The sequence below is a fragment of the Triturus cristatus genome, chromosome 1_1 (assembly GCF_964204655.1).
Source record: "Triturus cristatus chromosome 1_1, aTriCri1.1, whole genome shotgun sequence".
Taxonomy (NCBI): domain Eukaryota; kingdom Metazoa; phylum Chordata; class Amphibia; order Caudata; family Salamandridae; genus Triturus; species Triturus cristatus.
This window is the reverse complement of record NC_140579.1, coordinates 303,449,785-303,471,513: the sequence shown is the minus strand read 5'-3', so window position 1 is coordinate 303,471,513 and position 21,729 is coordinate 303,449,785. Positions and strand designations below refer to the sequence as shown.

At 47.4% G+C, this 21,729-nt stretch overlaps 1 protein-coding gene across 1 annotated transcript in view; it reads left to right on the top strand.

Moving 5' to 3' along the window:
• LOC146870158 (protein Wnt-2b-A-like) overlaps positions 1-21,729 on the top strand; it is an 873,677-nt gene that overhangs the window by 726,463 nt on the left and 125,485 nt on the right. The gene's annotated exons all lie outside the window — the stretch shown is intronic.

The window sequence follows — 21,729 nt, the reverse complement described above, 5'->3', positions numbered from 1 at the left end:
AACACCATGGCCCTCACAAAAGAAGATTTCCTGGCTACACTGATGGACTCAAAAAGAACTACGAGAGGAGCTCAAAATAGACCTGGCTGCCTCGCTGGAGGCTCTGAGATCTGACATTAACACTTGTTTGCACTCTATCGAGCACGATGTGACCGTAGTAGGCATGAGGGCCGTAGACCTGGAGAACAAAGTCTATGATTTGGAGGGCAGAGCGGACCGACTGGAGAACACAGTTGATCTCCCCCATGATCAGCCTAAGTTTACAACTCTGAAAAACGAAGACCTTGAAAACAGATCACGTAGAGACAACATGCGAATCTGGAATCAGCAGGAGGGAGCGGAGGGGCCAGATCTGGAGGCAATTGTCCAGGGCCTCTTTACAGAGTTGATTGGGAAGTCTAGTCTGAAGGTGAAAATTGAGAGAGTGCACAGGGTAGGACACACAACACAAGGTGAGAAACGCCGACCCAGGGACGAACTTGTCAGACTACACTCTTTCAAAAGGAAGAAGGCAACCCTCCAGGCGGCATGGAAGGCCAATGAGGTATCCTTTTAAAGAATATTGTGCACCATTTTCCGAGATGATGCCCCGGCCACACTGGTGATACGCACTTAATTTAGGCCAATGACGGATTGGCTCAGACAAGACAATATCCGATATAGATTGACATATCTTTTTAGCCTGGCATTTGAGCTCCAGAATAAGTCACACCACGTCATCGATTTCCAAGAGGCGATGCAGATCCTGGGATAATCATCGCAGACAGGGCAGTCCGAAGCAGAGGGGAACGGCAGACTGGCAGGCTCCCGGTCAGGCCCAACAGAGGACAGACAAGGGAAGACACAACACCGTCAGAAAAAACCCAGAACCTGCTGAAGAAATGCGATTAATAATGCACCACAGGTTTGTGGACCAGGCAGGAATCACCACGGTGGGTAAGGGAAGAGACTTCTCCTGCATAAACAGACTGTAGAGCTCAGACGTTCAACCTATTATTTGATAGCCTTGTGGGGTGACTGGGCCCAGACAGACTGTGCCCGTACGGGCTTTCTTTTCTCTTCCTGCGATCTCCTTCACCCTTTCCTCTTATTTTCTTTCCAGCTATAGTGCTACTCTTTGGAAAATGCCTTAGCGGGTAAGGACCAGAAGGCCTGCGAGAAGGTATTGTATCAATGTTAAACTTGTTGAAGGGTGTAGGAGAGTAGGATCAGCACTTATGTTGCCCCCACTTTTTTTCTGATGTGAACACTGGTTTCTTGCTATAGTGTGGCTGGGTCCCTGCTAACCAGGGCCCCAGTCTCTCTGTTCTCTCTAAACGACTTGGAGTGCATATTAGATGCCCTAGTGATTAGTTACTGTGGTGCCTTATGAGCCCCTAGTATATGGTACCTTAGGTACCAAGGGCATAGGTACTTTACAGGTCTACCAGGGGCTGAAGCATGTATTATGCCAACCCTGGGAAGCAGACTAAATCTGACACCTCAGGCCTGCTACTGCAGCCTGGGTGAGGTAGTGTTAGCACTCCTCACTGGGGTATAGGTTCCTATATCTCACCATACACACACATATAAACCTATCAGTCACCCCTACAGCAAGCCCTATCAATCCTGAGGGCAAGGTGCTTGGTTTACAATGTAAGGGGGTGCCTCTGCCTGAGCAGGGCCCCTCTGCAGCTGGCAGGGTCTATTCCCTGTGGCTGTTTGTGGATTCAGTTAAACCATATACTCTTAAGTGCATTATAACCTCTCGGTAAATGCTAACTTTGGAATGACTGCATCAAAACATGTCGTGTTTGGTGTCAAACAACTTGGAATCATACCCCCACACCAGTAACTGGTGTGGGAGTATGATCCCACCCTTCTAGAGGGGACGACATGTACCCACTGTGGAAACACTGTAGAAATCTGAAAGAGCCCTGGCATCACAAAATGGATAACACACAAGATGATGGACGGAATGTTGCACATTGGCAAAACATTCACCCCCAGTCACAGATCTGGATTGAATCCATCGTTATTTTGCTCAACACGCCACCCCAGTTCAGATATGCAAATCAGTCTTGACCCTGTGCCTCATGAGAACAGTCCAGCTCGAACTGCCAAGCCATGTCTTCGCTTGACCGGAATCAAGCATCCTAGGACCGGTTTCTGGGTTTCACCCCTCTTCAGCCAGGATAGCTTGACTCCAGTGGCATAGTGAGCACGGGACCCATGTCTGGGCATACACTTCCCACATAGGGCGAACAGCAAAACACACACGATGATGGACGGAATGTTGCACATTGGCAAAACATTCACCCCCAGTCACAGATCTGGGTTTAATACATCGTTATTTTGCTCACCACGCCACCCCAGTTCAGACATTGCCATATGCAAATCAGTCTTGACCCTGTGCCTCATGGGAACTGCCAAGCCATGTCTTCCCTGGACCGGAATCAAGCATCCTAGGACCGGTTTCGGGGTTTCACACCTCTTCAGCAAGGATAGCTTGACTCCAGTGGCGTAGTGAGCACGGGACCCACGTCTGGGCATACCCTTCCCACATAGGGCGAACAGCAAAACACACAAGATGATGGACGGAATGTTGCACATTGGCAAAACATTCACCCCCAGTCACAGATCTGGGTTTAATCCATTGTTATTTTGCTCACCACGCCACCCCAGTTCAGACATGGCCATATGCAAATCAGTCTTGACCCTGTGCCTCATGGGAACAGTCCAGCCCGAACTGCCAAGCCATGTCTTCGCTTGACCGGAATCAAGCATCCTAGGACCGGTTTCTGGGTTTCACCCCTCTTCAGCCAGGATAGCTTGACTCCAGTGGCATAGTGAGCACGGGACCCATGTCTGGGCATACACTTCCCACATAGGGCGAACAGCAAAACACACACGATGATGGACGGAATGTTGCACATTGGCAAAACATTCACCCCCAGTCACAGATCTGGGTTTAATACATCGTTATTTTGCTCACCACGCCACCCCAGTTCAGACATTGCCATATGCAAATCAGTCTTGACCCTGTGCCTCATGGGAACTGCCAAGCCATGTCTTCCCTGGACCGGAATCAAGCATCCTAGGACCGGTTTCGGGGTTTCACACCTCTTCAGCAAGGATAGCTTGACTCCAGTGGCGTAGTGAGCACGGGACCCACGTCTGGGCATACCCTTCCCACATAGGGCGAACAGCAAAACACACAAGATGATGGACGGAATGTTGCACATTGGCAAAACATTCACCCCCAGTCACAGATCTGGGTTTAATCCATTGTTATTTTGCTCACCACGCCACCCCAGTTCAGACATGGCCATATGCAAATCAGTCTTGACCCTGTGCCTCATGGGAACAGTCCAGCCCGAACTGCCAAGCCATGTCTTCCGTGGACCAGAATCAAGCATCCTCAGACCGGTTTCGGTGTTTCACCCCTCTTCAGCCAGGATAGCTTGACTCCAGTGGCGTAGTGAGCACGGGACCCATTTCTGGGCATACCCTTCCCACATAGGGCGAACAGCAAAACACACAAGATGATGGACGGAATGTTGCACATTGGCAAAACATTCACCCCCAGTCACAGACTTGGGTTTAATCCATTGTTATTTTGCTCACCACGCCACCCCAGTTCAGACATGGCCATATGCAAATCAGTCTTGACCCTGTGCCTCATGGGAACAGTCCAGCCCGAACTGCCAAGCCATGTCTTCCCTGGACCGGAATCAAGCATCCTAGTACCGGTTTCGGGGTTTCACCCCTCTTCAGCCAGGATCGCTTGACTCCAGTGGCGTAGTGAGCAATCTTGTGTGTTTTGCTGTTCACCCTATGTGGGAAGGGTATGCCCAGACGTGGGTCCCGTGCTCACTACGCCACTGGAGTCAAGCTATCCTGGATGAAGAGGGGTGAAACCCTGAAACCGGTCCTAGGATGCTTGATTCCGGTCCTGGGAAGACATGGCTTGGCAGTTCGGGCTGGACTGTTCCCATGAGGCACAGGGTCAAGAATGATTTGCATATGGCCATGTCTGAACTGGGGTGGCGTGGTGAGCAAAATACCGATGGATTAAACCCAGATCTGTGACTGGGGGTGAATGTTTTGCCAATGTGCAACAGTCCGTCCATCTTCTTGTGTGTTTTGCTGTTCACCCTATCTGGGAAGGGTATGTCCAGACGTGGGGCCCGTGTTCACTACGCCACTGGAGTCAAGCTATCCTGGTTGAAGAGGGGTGAAACCCTGAAACCGGTCCTAGGATGCTTGATTCCGGTCCTGGGAAGACATGGCTTGGCAGTTCGGGGTGGACTGTTCCCATGAGGCACAGGGTCAAGACTGATTTGCATATGACCATGTCTGAACTGGGGTGGCGTGGTGAGCAAAATAACGATGGATTAAACCCAGATCTGTGACTGGGGGTGAATGTTTTGCCAATGTGCAACATTCCGTCCATCATCTTGTGTGTTTTGCTGTTCACCCTATGTGGGAAGGGTATGCCCAGACGTGGGTCCCATGCTCACTACGCCACTGGAGTCAAGCTATCTTGGCTGAAGATGGGTGAAACCCTGAAACCGGTCCTAGGATGCTTGATTCCGGTCCTGGGAAGACATGGCTTGGCAGTTCGGGCTGGACTGTTCCCATGAGGCACAGGGTCAAGACTGATTTGCATATGGCCATGTCTGAACTGGGGTGGTGTGGTGAGCAAAATAACGATGGATTAAACCCAGATCTGTGACTGGGTTGAATATTTTGCCAATGTGCAACATTCCGTCCATCATCTTGTGTGTTTTGCTGATCACAAAATGGATGTCACCAGCACAGACACTGGGCTGCCCTCCTGCTGCTGACCGAAACTCGCAGTGGAGGAGGCCCAACAATTGGCATCCTGTCACAGGGAGGTGTCACCACCTTCCAGACAGGATTTAGTGTATTGGAGCTGGGTGGGTGCAATCTTAGAGTGCTTTGAAGTCCTGCACTGGGGGAGCAGTAGGCTCCTCTTTGCATATGCCAGCTCAAACCGGTTCAGGGGCTACCAGCCCCTGCTCTAGCGTGAAAGTGGGACACTCCGAATCCAGCTGCTGGTCATTGTCGATCTCTACTGAACCTCGTGAGCAAAGAGTCAAAACACCCTCAAGCACCTGAAATCACCCGACATCCGTGGGCATCCATCTTCCTGGCCCCGGGTCACTGGCAAGAGACTGTGAACACTGTCCCTTCTGCTTTCAGGTCCTCTTCATCTTGAATCCAGCCTTGGATTCCACCGGACACTTCTCCAGTCTTCGCAAGCAGCAATTCTTCTTTGGCTTCCATAGAAAACAGCAAAGCGACCCGACACCAAAAGACACCTATGCACCCAGCTTCCCTGGGTGAGGTAACTCGTGCACTCCGGTGCCCTAGTGTGTGTTGGCCCTCGAATAACTTACCTTGTAAGTGGCTTTCTTGTACACTTCCTCGAAGTACCCTAAAACTTTAAAAGTCCAACCGCGACTTGCTCCATTGAAATCAATAGGGAACCCGCTGCTGTGTTATTACACTGCACGCGTCCCGTGGGTCTTTTACTTACCTGCCTTTGGTGGATTAGTGAAGCCCCAGCGATTCTACAGGCCCTAGGCCTTGTCCCCTTACAAGTCGAGTTTCCTAAACCTTTTTTTAGTATATGGTCTGGTACGCCCCTAGGGTCCCAGCCATATTTGTGCTTAACTTATTGTGAAACGTTGATATTTGAATGTGTTCCTGGCTTCTAATCTCATAAATAGATTAGTAGAGTGTGTCTAGAAATAAATACATATATATATTTGATATATATACCTTTGTGGTGTCCTTTCATTTGGTAATTCAAGAGATTATAAGGTAAAACAAGCTGCTTTGCATTCCTCTGAGATTTAGCCTGAAGGCTGCTCTCCACAGCTACCACTAGGATAGCTTTCTTTAAAAGGTTGTCTTAAACCTATCTACCATAAGAGTCGAATTGGACTGGTGCAAGGTGGCCACTATAACTAGTGACTAGCATATGCCAGGACAACTTCTCACAAAGGGGAAAATGGTTTATTGTTTAAATGTATTTAGCGATTCGATTTTTACTTTTTTGTTTAGTGCTATGGGTGATCAGAAGAACTCAATATCAACTCAGAGGAAGATTAGAGTGAGAGAGAGAGATGGATGAGGCTGGGGGGAGATTTGACGGGATGGGAGATTTACATGTTGCCACACTACAGCGGAGGGCCTCAAGTCATGTTAGTTAATGGTTATTACGACATTAACATGGATGTAAGGGGACTTAACTCCCCCACCAAGAGGCAACGAGGAGCATTGCCTGAAGCACAAACAATACCCAATAATGTACAAATCCTCTGTGTCCTCTAAACACAATGGGGTGGCACTCTTTCTTCACTCATCCTTACGGTTGGCGCCCCAGGGTTGCAGGACGGACAGGGATGGCAGGTACTTTATGGCCAAGGGACGCATAATGGGGCATCGATGCACGTTCGCTACTCTATATGCACCCAACACTAATCAGACTAGGCTCTTGAATACCTTTCTCACCACTCTAGGAGACTTTGCAGATAGGGCAATCATACTTCTGGGGGACTTTAACCTTACCTGGGAGGCGGGGCTGGATAGCACATATCCGCAAAGCTAAATAACCGGAAGCTTCCCCAAATCTCCGCCGGTGTTTATATGTATTGACTGGGAGGCACCACCCCTAAATATAGGAGGTGGTTTTTCCCATGATCCCTGCTCGGAGATAGACTACTACGAGACTCTTTAAGGAAAACTCTAAAAGACTTTTTTCAAGAGAATAACCCTAGTGACACCTCCCCGTTAAATAAGTGGGATGCCTTCAAGGCAGTCATCCAGGGACAATGTATAGCCTTAAACTCTTCCCTCAACAAGTCTCGGACTCAGAACTTCAGACTTTAGAAACAGAACTCCAGAATGCAGAATGACTCCACAAAGACAACCCTATTCTGTTACATCAGAAACAGGTCGCAGCACTGCAGGGAAAACTAAATGCGATCCACAATAACCGAGCGGTACTTACTCTGCTCCGCCTTCACCAAACACCCTGTGACCAAGGTAACAAGGTAGTCTTCCACTTAGCAAGGCAACTGAGGATGATGAAAGATGATAGAATACATAGGAGACATTTGCGGTGAACAAGACAAAATTATCGTGTACAATGCGGGGAAAGCCCAGGTCTTTGGTAACTATTAGAGAATATTATATACTGCAGATCCCACAGGTGAGGCTGTGTAGTTAGAATACTTGCAAGGTGGGACCCTGCCCCAGGTCTCTAGGGATGAAAATGAAACATTAGGAAGCCCCTTTATGAAAGAGGAAGTCTGCTGTGCGATAACTAATCTTAAATGCCATAAATCTCCCAGACCAGATTGACTGGTGGCCCAATTTTCCAAACGCCTACATGGCAGAACTAGTTCCACATTTAGTTTCACTGTTTAACTACAAGGTCAACATGGGTGCGGTCACAGCGTCTAAGAGCGAAGCCCTAATTTCCCTTATCCCAAAGCAAGGTAAGGACCGGAGGCAATGTGGCTCCTATCATCCGATTTGCCTGCTGAATCTAGACACCAAACTGTATTAAAAAACTTTAGGCACCCGACTGGACGACCTACGTCTAGACCTGATACATCCAGACCAGTCTGGATATATAACGGCAGACACACGACAATATCAGACGAATAGTCCATCTGATCGAAAAAGTTTCCAAGAAATAAGTACCTGCAGACCTCCTGATGTTGGATGCCAAAAAGGCGTTTTATCGGGTGGATTAGCACTTTCTCTTCCACAACCTAAGAAGGTTTGGCTTCTGCGAAAAATTCCTGAACATGATAAAAGGTAATTATTCGACTTCCACTGCGAGGGTGCTAGTGAATGGGGTAAGCTCTGGGGTGTTCACGCATGAAAGGGGAACAAGGCAAGGGTGCTCCCTCTCCCCCTTGCTGTTTTCATTAAGTATAGAACCATTGGCAGCCATGATAGGTCAAAATCCACAGATTAATGGAATTCGGTTACCAGATGAGCAACATAAGATTTCACTTTTTGCAGACAACATCCTGCTCTCCCTGGCCCAACCCCCTATCTCACTTGAGGCTGCTTTAGAGGAGCTGCACCAGTTTGAGAAAGTTGCAGGACTCTGCATTTATTTAGCTAAATCACATCTGCTTAATCTGACGGTTCTTTCGGCAGAGGTGTATTGACTAACCAGATCGACACTCTTTAAATGGGCGAACCACGGGATCACATACCTCAGCATTAAGATCACCCCCAAAACTATCTGAACTATTCCGAGCCAACTACCCTCCCTTACTGCGGCAACTGAAAGTGGACCTAAAGAGATGGGTGTCCCTAAATATATCTTGGTTGAGAAGAATACACGCCATTAAGATGACAATTCTACCCAGATTAGTGTACTTGTTTCAAGGGCTCCCAATAGAGGTGGAGCGTAGCTTCTTCTCAAACCTCTGCTCCATGGTAACACATCTTATATGGCAGAGGGGGAGGTCGCAACTTTCCCTCAAAGGGACAGCTCTGAAGTGGTTACAACATTTCCTGTCTGATAGAACTCAAACAGTCATCTTGGGCCCCTACTCCTCGGCCAAAATGTCTCTGGAGAGGTGTGTTCCGCAGGGCTCCTGTTTGAGCCCTACCCTTTTTAACATATACATGGCCCCCTTGGTGAGGATAGTTGAACAGCTGGGCTTTGAGATCATCTCATACGCAGATGACATGCAGCTTATGTTCACTATTGGAGAAAACCCAGAGAAAGAGAAAATCCGTTTTGCCATCGGCATGAAGGCGATCTCCGACTGGATGACAGGAAATTGCCTTCAATTAAATCCAGGAAAAACAGAGATCATGTTGATGGGGAAAGCATCAGACATCTGGTCAGATGACTGGTGGCCCGTCCAACTGGGCTCTGCTCCCACTCCCAAACTTTCAGTAAAAAACGTGGGCATAAAAGTAGACCGGACGCTGTCCATGAAGTACCAAATTGCGGCCACGACCAGTTCATGCTACTATAGCCTTTGTCATCTGCGGAAAATACTCCCATATATGCCTACCTGTCATCGTAGGACATTAGTGCAGGCTATGGTAACTAGCCGCTTGGATTACGGCAATTCGCTGCTTGCAGAAGTAGGGGAGACTCACCTGGCCAAACTGCAAGTGGTTCAGAATACAGCAGCGAGAATGATTCTCAACCGACCGGCAGGCTCCCCTTCGATTCCGCTGCTCGGAGAACTACACTGGCTATCTGTGAGAAAGAGCTCCTTTTTCAAGATCTGTTGCCTAACCTATAACGCCTTGAGCAACAGAGGTCCGCTTTACCTACAAAGAAAACTTCTCAAATACTGTCCCTCTAGGAGACTCAGTTCGCTGGGCCTCCTTTAGGTTCCCCGATTTCGTCTTACTCGGACTGGCGGCAGAGCCTTTTCACATTTTGCCCCAAAATATTGGAACCAGCTCCCCCAGGCTTTGCGGTCAATCCCTAGCTATGGCCTTTTTAGAAAACAGCTGAAAGCCTTTTTGTTCTAAATCCTCTCTCCAGCTTCTTCAATGCTCTCCTTGCAAGACCCTAATCTGCTAGTCAGTGTCGAGATGCCCCAGGGTGAGTTGAGCGCTTTATAAACTAATTAACATAACATAACATAACATAAGGTATTACTGTTGTCCAAAGTTGGAGGGGGTCTGGCATTACCAGGTTTTAATTTATACTATAAGGCAGCGCAGCGGAGGGTACTTCCAGAATGGTCGGCACGTGAGTCAGACGAGCACTGGCTCCATATAGATAGAACTTTCATGGGGAAGTACATTTGGGACGTACTGTGGAAGCTTAAAGCGGACCGCCCCTTGAACGCATACTTGAGCACTCCCACACGCACAACTCTCAGAGTATGGGATGCAGTTACTAGGTCCGTAGCGTTGACTACTTTTCCTTCCCCTCTCACAACTATACATTTTAATCTGGCATTTCCACCTGCGTTGCAGTTTGGTCCTTTTGAGGTGTGGAGGGCTGCCTCATGGTCTTTTGACTTGTTTCATAACTGGGACATAAGAGATTTTGAAAATTGTGCCAAAGATTTCCACCTACCCCCACGGAACGCTACCGGTAAATCAGTTAATACATTGGGTATCTCATCCAGATATGCGGGAAGCAGCCACATGAGAACTCACTCCCATTGAGCCTTTTTCGCAACGAGTTAACGGTACAGATGGTAATATCTTCTTTCTATACAATCTGTAGTTCGGCACTTTGAATACTCCCCACCCCCCAAATAAAGATCACTGGGAGGGCTTACTTAGATGGCTCCATTACGGAAGCTCGGTGGACCTGAGTAGTGAGGGATATCCCTAAGTTCAATCACTCAATGAAACTCAGGGAGGCGCATTACAAATTACTGTTTGATTGGTATCTATACCCCACTAAGCTTAAGAAAATATTCCCCCAGACAACATCTGACCTATGTTGGAGGGGCTGTGGGCTACCGGGTGATTTAAAAACACAGTTGGTGGGATTGCCCACGATCTGCCACCTCTGGTCTGAGACATTGGTGCAGCTCAAAGAAATTTCAGGATATCCTCTACCGGATGAACCGGGCTTTGTGCTCTTGGGACTACGGAATGGCTCTCTGCGAATCCAGACACATGGGGACAAATCGATCATGTGGCTTTGCCTAAGGGTGGCCAAAATGGCGGAGGCCCCCTCCGTGACTCAATGGCATGCTCAGCTGTGGAAGGCGATAACGATGGAATGGTAGGCGAAAATCCTAACAGACTCTCATAAAAATTTCAAATATATATGGGCCCCCCTGGTGTCATATCTTTCGAATGGCTTACCCTTGTGTGTTTACCCTGCCAGTACAAGGGCTCTGCATTTATTTCAATTTTGAATATACTACTCCGGGGAGACTGAGTAGACTCTGGCAACGCTATAATACTACTGAGAACTCCTGCCTGCATATAGCTTCACCTCTTGATACACCTTGTACCTGAGGTTGTACATAAAGTAGATGTATTACAATAGCGTGTAATAAGTTCTAAATACAGTGGAGGTCTATAGCTTTAAATGTGCATATTGCTACACAGATTATGACAAAAGTGCCTATCATTAAATTAATCTCTTTTGAAGATCTGTATGCAACTAATCCCTGAATAAAATTAAAGAGCAAAAACACAAAAACTATGGCTGCAATACGATCGCATCGAGACTGATTTAAAAATCAACAAAAGAGAAGGGGGAAGGAAAGGAAGAAGGGGCAGGGGGAAGTAAAGGGCAACGAGGTGTCACATTCAGCTCGCCATGGTTCTATGTTCTAAGTAAACGTCTAGGGCAGTTGCATACTTCCGGTTGCCTTCGCTCATGGGCAACTGACACAATCAGGCATAACTTAAAATGTACAGTAAGGAACAAAATGTAAGAGGTAGAGTAGGAACCACTCCAAAAGGTATCACAGTAATGCTCAGGGAACTTTGGTCTTCTGCAGATACACATCAAAACTGTCCCACAGTTATCGGGAGCCAGGACAGGAGTGAACCCTGAAATACATCATATTGTCTGAGTCCTATTGGAGCAGAGCAGAGCCTAAATTTTTTTAAAGGGAATCAGAGACATGCACTTCCATTACAAAAGTCTAACTTTAACCCCCAGGGGTAATAATATCTCAAGTATGAATTTTTCAGAGGGTGGGACGATGAGAGAGAGAGAAGGTGAGCAAACACACCCAAGGTAACAGTTAAGGAGTCAATCTGAAAAGGCATTTCAAGAATGTCCTGAAAGTGGACCCTCAGAGGGCGTATCGACAGTGCACCACCTTTTTGTGGCACACTTTCAGTGCACCTGCTAACTGCATGTTTGTCTATGTGTCCAAGTCTGTAATTCAGTCCGGGCACAGAGAAGTAATTTCAACATTTGTATAGAGCTAGGCCCCAATGCAAATCAGGAAACACCCTCTAAAGTTAGTGCTGGCGCTACATGTGTGCCACAATGAATGAAAAGAAGTTAATCAACAGCTTCAGTAAATAGCCAAGTCTTCAGCTGCTTCTTAAATTGCATCAGAGAAGGTTGTCAACGCAGCTTAAAAGGTAGTAAGTTCCAGCACTTTCCTGCCCCTGTGGAAAAAGCCCTGACCTCCCCATCTTGCTTTATTTGATCTGGGAATGATGACACATTGTGAGGAGCTAGATCTGAGATTCATGCTTGGCCTGTACCAGGAGAACAGATCCTGAAAGTTGTAGGGCCAGTTTGATGTAGGGCCTTATAGACTATACACATAGCTTTAAAAATTATTCTTTTTTCACACAAAACCAATGAAGATCCTGCAGTGATTGTGCTACGGAGTTACATTTAGGGATTTTGAGTAGCGATCTTAACGAAGCATTTTGCAATACCTGCAATTTCTTTATCACACATTTATGAGCACCCAAGTACAGAGCATTGCAATAATCTAGTTTTGAGAACACAAGTGCTGTTATCACAGATTTTTTGCCGATCAATGGGAATAAACGCTATTTCCAGTGCTATCAGTATTACAGAAGAAGCAATATATGCGTTCTGATGCCCCTTCTGTAATACCAAAGTACTCTAGGGGTGCACAAAGTGGGTGCATACGCCCGATACATCCCCAGGGCACTTTACGTTATATGACCACGTCTTACTTCTTTAACCAAATGGCTCAATGAAAGTTATGCAATAGTGCTAACAATCTTTTGCATATTCTTGGTGTCAAGTAAATTGGTACAGTATTTGAAATGTTTTCTATCGATGACTCTAAGACAGAGTAAAATGCCACTGTAAAAAGCATGAAAAGAAAAGATCATGGGCCATATGTAGGTAAAACATGTTTTGCGATTCTCTAATTGCAAATTTTAGGGAATCGCAATTAGAGAATTGCAAAACGGAATGTAGGTAGGATTAGCAAAATATTTTGCGATTCCCACCTATTCCTTATTTGCGAATCCCAAATTGAGAATCACAAATAAGGAATACCTTACCATTCATTTCTATGGGCTAGAAGGCCCATAGGAATGAATAGGAAGACATTCTCAATTTGCGATTCTCAATTAGAGAATCGCAAATTGAGAATGCAATTTCAAGGTTGCAAGGGTGTCAATGGGACACCCTTTTGCACCCCTGAAATAAACATGTGTGCACATGTGGCGCACATACATGCGCTAAGGGCATGTATGTGCGCCACATGGCACTTTGAAAAATACAAAAAAGTGCATTTTTCAAAGAAATCGCAAATTACCACCAACCTGAGGTTGGTGGTAATATGCGATTCCTTAAGCCAAAATCGCACAACTTGGGTGCTTCCTACATTGCATTTAAGGAATCGCAATTTGGGATTCCTTAAATGCATTAGCAAAATAAGGAATCGCAAATTTTGCGATTCCTTATTTTGCGTGTGGGTTTTTGTGTGCTACAAATTGCGATCGCAAACGCCGAAATTCGGCGAATTTCAGCATTTGCGATCGCAATTTGGCTTCCTACATATGGCCCCATATGTCTTGAAGAAAGGTACATTTGTGGACAAAAAATGTAAAGCTATCACTTTGAGAAAAAACTGTCACGGTTGGAAGAAAATCTTAAGGGCAATCAGGAAAAATGTAGCAAAAACAATTGCAACATTTTGTATGGGGACCCGGAACACTGCCAGGCTGCCATGAGGGGCAAGGACTCCAGCCCCCGATTGCTTTGCAGCTGTTTCGCGCAATATTCATGTGCCCAGAGGTGCATAAATTATTCCTTGAGTCCCACAGCGCGGTACACACCTGGGCCACACCCGGATGAAACCTGGGCCACCCCCATTACATTTGCCACAAAAAAGGTACTGTTTTACTTGCTGTTACTCACAGTCCTTTGATTTGTTGGGCCCCTGTGCTATTGCCTCCCATTTTGCACCCTGAGCTCTTCTTCGAGTGTCAATGGGGAAATGGAAGGCTGCTCCTGCCCCTGGGAAACCTACCTCTGGTTCCACCTTAAAAAACTTGTTGTAATGTGCAGTGGGGGTCATTAGCAGGGAAATCGGCTTTGCAAGATCTCCCTGAGTGTCATGCACCGAAAGATTGTCCCCCCCAGCACCGTTCCTCCTCCACCTGCCTTGTGTCCTGACCAGTTGGCAACTTCCACAGGAGCTCTAACCTTGACTGCTGCGACTACTGAGGGCTGCGATGATATCATGGTGCAAGACCAACCACCAGTGTGCCCAACTAACTCAAGTAACTCTGAGGCCACCAATAACAGAGGGGGCAAGAGGAAGACACTGGACTGGAATGTCAAATCGAAAAGAGCTCATCCAGAACCATCTATCATGTCAGTCAGTCAGTCAGTCAAAACACTTTATTCGATTAATTAAAATCATAAAAGTACAAATTTCATACAAAAATCAAGAAAACGATCCAAAACATAAAATAAACCAATATGATTACAGCAAATCTGCACAGTTAAAAATGCCATACATAAAAGGCAAACATTAAAAAAAAGTTGCTCACTGATTACCATAGCAGCCACCAGGAAATTAGCCACACTGAATATAATACGAGTACTACTCAGCTGCTGGAGAAATAAGAATGCAGGTCTAACTTGTAAAAAGCCGGCTTCCTTCAAAATTGGGAGCAGATATTTTTTGCGGCTTACAGAGTAGAACTCGCAGAACATAATAAAGTGCATAGTGTCTTGGGATGAAAAATCATCACAGTGGCATGGCATACTACATTCAGGCCTGCCCCAGGATGGATAGAAACCAAGTGAGTGGTGGATGAGACCAAATCTAAATCTCAACAATAAAAATCTATGGTATGGATTGGAGACAATACTTAAATAGGGTTCCAACGAGGGAGATAAAAGGAGCATGAAATGCGCTCTAACACAGGGTTTTAGAAGTTCACACTCCTCACGATCCAATTTTACCCTGTCTTGAAAAGACTACTTAATCCAAGCAATGTCTGCCTTGACAATATGTGATGGAGACGAAAAAAGCTCAGGGCGCCCAAGGCGAGAGAACGCCGCTCTGACGTACTCCAGCCAAGGTCTTCTTTTAACATTATCCAAGGCTAGAATGTCATTAAGGATCAGATGGTTAAGAGTGATTTCCTGATTTAACCAGGTTTTCACCCAACACAGCAATGGGGCCATCTTAAGCTTGTCCGTGACATAACCCAAACCAACCTCCGCATGAATAGAGAAAACAGGAGTCGATTGGGGAACAGAAAGCAAATGTCGCAGGAATCTATTTTCAACTACTTGAATCAAATCCTGCGTAACATAACCCCACAAAGCCGCGCCATAGGTGGCGATAGCCAGGCTTTTCGAGGTATAAACTTTCAGCAGGGCCTCCGTTGGTCTTGCCCCCTGCCTTTTAGCAAAACTCAACAGCGCTGAGGTAGACCTTGCTACAGAGTTACGTTTGTGCTTAATTTGCGGTCCCCAGGTACCATTCTCATCGAAGAGAACTCCCAAATAACAAAAAACCTTTACTCTGGTAATCTCTTCCCCATTATAAAATAAAGATCTAGATTTAGTCTTTTTGCTCTGTTTCCCTACCACCATAAAATGGGATTTCTTTATATTTACCCTAAGGTCTAAAGCGGCCATAAAGGCACCAAAGGCATCCAACAATCTCTGGAGCCCCACAGCAGTGCGGGCCAACAGGACAGCGTCGTCCGCGTATAGAAGAACTGGTACAACCAGTTCCCCCACACGTGGCGCGTCTGCTCTCGGGACCCCAGGGACCTTTCCAGGTCGTTAATATAAATAGTAAAGAGGAGTGGGGCAAGGATACACCCCTGCCTCACCCCTCTCTCTGACCTAAAGTGCCTAGTGCATTTCCCATCCTGAGTGACCCTCACTGAGGCAGAGAAATCCTGATGTAGTGCTGCTAAAAAACTTACTAAAGGAGGATCAATACCTAGTTCCGTCATGATGGCCCATAACTTACACCAATTAACCAGATCGAAAGCAGAGGACAGGTCCATAAAAGCCATGAAAAGGGACCCGTCCTTCGCCACCGTGTATTTACTAATCAAAAGCTGTAGGTTTAGACATTGATCCAGTGTCCCCCTATTAGCTCTAAACCCATATTGCAAATTAGACAAAATGCCCTGACTGTCTAAGGCATCCCTGAGTTTATGGAGTAAGACCCTGCCCAAGATCTTAACCGCAGAGTCTAACAGGGAAATGGGTCTATAGCAGGAAGGATCACCACGTTGGCCCTTTTTAAAAATTGGAATAATTAGTGCCATAGCCCACGAAGCAGGGAACCTATAGCTTGAAACAGCATTAAAAACATTGACTAAAATCTTTGCCCGTAGACTAGGCGAGTAGCCATATAGATCTGCTGGCACTCCGTCAGGGCCCGGCGCCTTATTACTGGCAGAGTCTTTTATGGCTCTCTCCACGTCCATCAGATCAAAAAATAAACAGGGCAGGGAATGGGGTACTAAAGAGGTGGTACCACCAGCGGGACTTAAACCACCTGCCCCATAAATTTTGCTAAAATGGTCATACCATTGCTCATCCGGGATTATACAGTCCTGGGCAGTGCCCACGGAGCCCGAAAAAAAAGGGTGGTTAATTGTAGCCCAAAACTTCCCACTGTCCCGAAGGACATCAATGGATAAAAGATTGTCCCAGGCTTCTAGTTTTATTGACTTTTTCCTTTTGGCAATGGCCTCTTTATAAGCCCTTCTCGCTGCTGCAATTGCCCCCTTATCCCTAGGGCTGCTTTTTAACGCCTCAAACAAAATCCTGTGGGCCCTAGAGCAGCTCCCGGCAAACCATCTAGGGGGGTTACTACCTCGGCGAGTATTGGTGGAAGTCAAGGTCAAATCCCTGGAGATCTGTGCACAAATAGCCTCAAGGGCCTTCACCACCTCCTCTGCAGTCGAGTTATCATTGAGGCAAATGGCCCAGGGCCCAACAATTTTAGCACAAAGCTCCTCCTGAAAGGTTGCAGGGACCACCATAGCCCATTTGACCCTGCGACCCTGATCTTTCACAATCAGGGGAAGATCTCTTTGACAGTCCTGGAGCAAACCACCCGGACTCTCCGGCAAAACCAGCTCCAGAAATACCGGGTTATAATCACAGTGGGCAGACGGGACAACTTTGTGAGCTATAGCCCTAGCTAAGGCACCAGAAGACATAAAAATGTAATCTATTACTGATCCCAAGGTAGAACCTTTAAACGTAATAGCCCTGTCCCCAACCTCTATAAGATTAGACTAAAAAATATTGGTGGTGGCAAGGAAAACCTCAAGGGCCTCCCCCTGCTTAGTATGCTCAAAATGGGGCACCACAGCACCTGAGGGCCCCTCAGGAGCTTCATGGGACCTCAGATAACACTCCCCAATACAAGAATGAACATTAAAATCGCCCATAAGGACGATCTCGAAACCAGTGTTTTGTTTTTGACTGTATTCTAACATAAAAATTTGCAGGGCGATCACATGTTGATTAAAATCAACACAGTCCCTTGAGTTATGAAAATTAATCAATAAAACTTTCAAAGAGTGGGAAACGAACCATTCAACACAAAGAAAGTTATTGGAACCAGACACCAAGCGGGTGAATGTGCCCACCAAACGGAGTGCAAAAAGGAATATTAGGCCCCCTTTCGCTCGTCCTGCACCACCCCTAACTGCTAGTACCACAAAACTAGAATAACCATCCAGAAAAAAATTACTGGAGGGGTCCCAAGTTTCCTGCATGGCAATAATGTCATATTTGCCTAGGAAATCGAGCCAGGACGCATCCTCTCTTTTGGCTCTGGTCCCGGCCACGTTCCAGCTAATTAATTTAGAACTGGCCCCTCCAACCGGCTTTTCAATACAAAAATCAGGTAGCTGAGCCGAGTTTGTCAGTCAATCATTATCTTCCAAATTTGACAGTGGGGTATAATAGTTGTTCAAAATCAAGTTAGAAGGACGGGGCAACAAAACATTATTAGGAAGCTGACAATCTCCAGGCATTAACGAAACCCCAGAACTTTGACACCCCGCCTGATAGGGCAGTCTAGACGGAGGTGTTGCCTCAGGGGTATGGTAGGAATGTTTTTAACAATACGGGCTTCAGCCCGGTGACTGTGTAGACCGGATAAGAGTTTAGATGGGGGTGGGTAAAAAAACCCTAGGGGAACTGATCTAATTCCCCCATGCCCTACCTCAGACCCATCCCAAAACAATCTATCTGCAATATTCGGTCTGTTAAAGTTAACGATTACACAATCACCCACAAGCCGCTTCGGCCGCCTCCCAACCCACCCCACCTTTCTCGCCATAATAATGTTAGGGGAGATATCCAGGCCGCCACAACTGGAGGCTAAGCACCAAGATCTAGTGTTCCTCAATAAGTCATACGTAGATTCCAACGCACCCTCACGGAGCGGAGGTACCCCGACAAAAACAGCCACCAAGGGGTCCGATTCCGGGGGAAGGTCAAGGGTAACTAAACTGTCCCTAGTGTGCTTCACACTGCTTCCCAAGGACTGGGGTGCGTCATTACTAGCCGCCAGCGACATATTACCATAGGTATGATTAGCTAATAACGGCTGCACAGTGGGAGGGAGTGGATCCATGCTCTTTCCCCTACCAGAGGTATTACCCGACCCTTGAGAACATGATTGAATCATTGGCCCAGAAGAAACACCCGTGCCCCTCTCTGACCTAGTTTGACTATGCATAGCCTCACTAGCCCCCACTTGGTGTAAACTAAACTCTTTAATGGAGGCTACCAAACTGGTACATTTTTTAAGCAAATCGGCCACGCAGGCATTCAGAGTCTCAACAATGTCTTTAGCTATGCCCACCAGTAAAAGTTCTATTCGTGAGGTAATTATGTCTTCTAATAGGTCCACCGTAAGGGTCCCTAATTGCCCTTCGGTAGACAGGGCAGCTTTTAGGGGTTTAGGTCGTTTCGAGATCTTCTTATTGCAGTTCCTCGCAGGTCCTGCATTGCCATGGGCCTGTTGCTCCCGTTGATCAGCCAAACCCTGGGAAAATAAAACAGACTCCCTTCCTATAGGTGGACTGGACACAACCACCACAGGTTCCAGAGGTATGCTGGGTACTGGCACACAGTCACTGGTTTCACAGGGCAGAATAGGATTTACCAAACCAAGTTCCTGTTCAGCATTAGCAATTTCCTTGGATAGCACCCCAACAGCAGAAGACAGATAAGAAATTATGCAATCAGATTTTCTGGGGACCTTCGCTTTCTTCCCATTCCCTTCCATAGACGCTGCTTGTTTGCGCTTACCCATTATGGAGATTTTAGAGGGGGTGGCCTGACCCGACCTCCTTCGGCCTCTGACGGGCGCGGACGGGCCCGCCCTTGGCCTGGGCTTCGCCCGGGCGCTGCCCGCGTGCGTCCCGCGCTGTGGGGCGCCCGGAGACGCTTTATCTGGTGCTGGTGCTGGCGCTGCCGTGCGCCGTCACCGGCGTGCGCCTGGGCTTAAGATGCTGGGTGATGTAGTTGAAGAGGCCGTTCCCCTCACGGCTACAATGGTCCTGTACACACGCGGCCCCTGGCAAGGTCCATTCCCCACACAACAAGTCGGTTTTGCAGTTTTCAAAAACTCCCGCTCTCTGAGGCGCGTCCCGCGCTGTGGGGCACCCGGAGACGCTTTATCTGGTGCTGGCGCTGCCGTGTGCCGTCACCAGCGTGCGCCTGGGGCTTAGGATGCTGGGTGATGTAGTTGATGAGGCCGTTCCCCTCACGGCTACAATGGTCCTGTACACACGCGGCCCCTGGCAAGGTCCGTTCCCCACACAACAAGTAGGTTTTGCAGTTTTCAAAAACTCCCGCTCTCTGAGGCGCGTCCCGCGCTGCGGGGCGCCCGGAGACGCTTTATCTGGTGCTGGCGCTGCCGTGCACCGTCACCGGCGTGCGCCTTGGGCTTAGGATGATGGGTGATGTAGTTGAAGAGGCCGTTCCCCTCATGGCTACAATGGTCCTGTACACACGCGGCCCCTGGCAAGGTCCATTCCCCACACAACAAGTAGGTTTTGCAGTTTTCAAAAACTCCCCCTCTCTGAGGCACGTCCCGCGCTGCGGGGCGCCCGGAGACGCTTTATCTGGTGCTGGCGCTGCCGTGCACCGTCACCGGCGTGCGCCTTGGGCTTAGGATGCTGGGTGATGTAGTTGAAGAGGCCGTTCCCCTCATGGCTACAATGGTCCTGTACACACGCGGCCCCTGGCAAGGTCCGTTCCCCACACAACAAGTAGGTTTTGCAGTTTTCAAAAACTCCCGCTCTCTGAGTCGCGTGGAGTCATATCCAGTGCTTCTGAGAAGCTTCCTCCACAGTTCCCTCAACTTTGAAGACAATGCTGGTGACGGGGTCCGGCTTCCCCAGTTTGGTCCTGGGGATGTTGCTGGCGCTTTCCACGATGACCTTCAGCATGGTGCCGGAGGAGCGGGGCGCGGGCGCCGGGGTGCAGTAAAGGATGAAGGAAGCTGGGCTCGGAGTTTCCTGCGGGCTCTCCGAGATTCTGCTTCAGACCTACCCCAGCGGCAAAGACAGGGGAGGAGGCGCCGGGAGTCAGGGGGGAGGTCCCTCTCAGGATCATCTATCATGTCTTCTACCCCAGCCTCAAACTGTGAAATCAGACCTTGACTAACGAGCTCCTTGACGGTTTTTGCCAGGAAAATGTGTCAAAATGTAATATCTTCACTTACTGTACCTCTGGTCCCTATTATCGATAGACTACTCAAGGTTGAGGAAGCCTTTAAGCTGAGCGATACTGTGCTAGTGGTATGATTGTGTTTATCAGCAAAGTATTTACTCTTTGAAAAACAGTGCAATTTTCAACATTCATGAGATTTGAGAGAATGTAGGGGGTGAGCCCAAAATTATGACAATATTCCATTGTACCATAGACATTATATTATAATTTATAACTTTGAAAGAAATAGCTAAACATCTGAGTGTGATGCACACAACTGATACCTTCAGTTACTACTTACTTCAGTTCCATCTTAGTAGTTCCACCAAGCAAGTCAAGCTCTACTGTGACCAATGGTGGCATCTGCTCAGCCCCTTTACAAGCTCCCAACTGACAGCATGTGGATGGTCAAATACACAGAGCATCAGGAATTATGTAGTAGGTCAAAACAGGAATACCACAGACCTGCACATGCACGCCATGCAGCACACGGGCAAGCAAACTGGCTTCATGTGATCATTGGGCAACAGTCCAAAAGTGTCCATCTTATGATTAAGAAGACTTTTAGCTGGACCACTTGTTCTGACATTAATAGCTGCTTGAATAAAGTTGCCACTTCAATATGTTTAGATATTTTTACACTATACAAACATGTACCTTTGCCTTGTTAGCTGACTTCTTGTCCCTTTCACATTGATGAAATGGAGCTAGATGAAGGACAATAGATCACATAGGCTAGCACTGCATTTCTCCACCGGACACTGAGGCCAGGAAAGAAAGTACCCTGGAGAAAAATGTGGACATAGGGTGGGCCCATGAAGATACAAGGGGAAGAAAAGGGAAATAAGGGCAGAGAAGGGAAGCACGAGGTGACCCGTGAACATGTGTACTCCGCCCTCACGATCTCACAATAAAGAAGACGCCTGGATATACCTTATGAACTTAGCGTCTTAATTCCTGTACTCATTCTCTACAATATATTTCAGTTTCATTACATTTTTAATTATAAGCACTTCATTCCCAGTGGAGTAGCAAGTGGGGGGCAGTGGGAGGGCGGTCTGTACCCC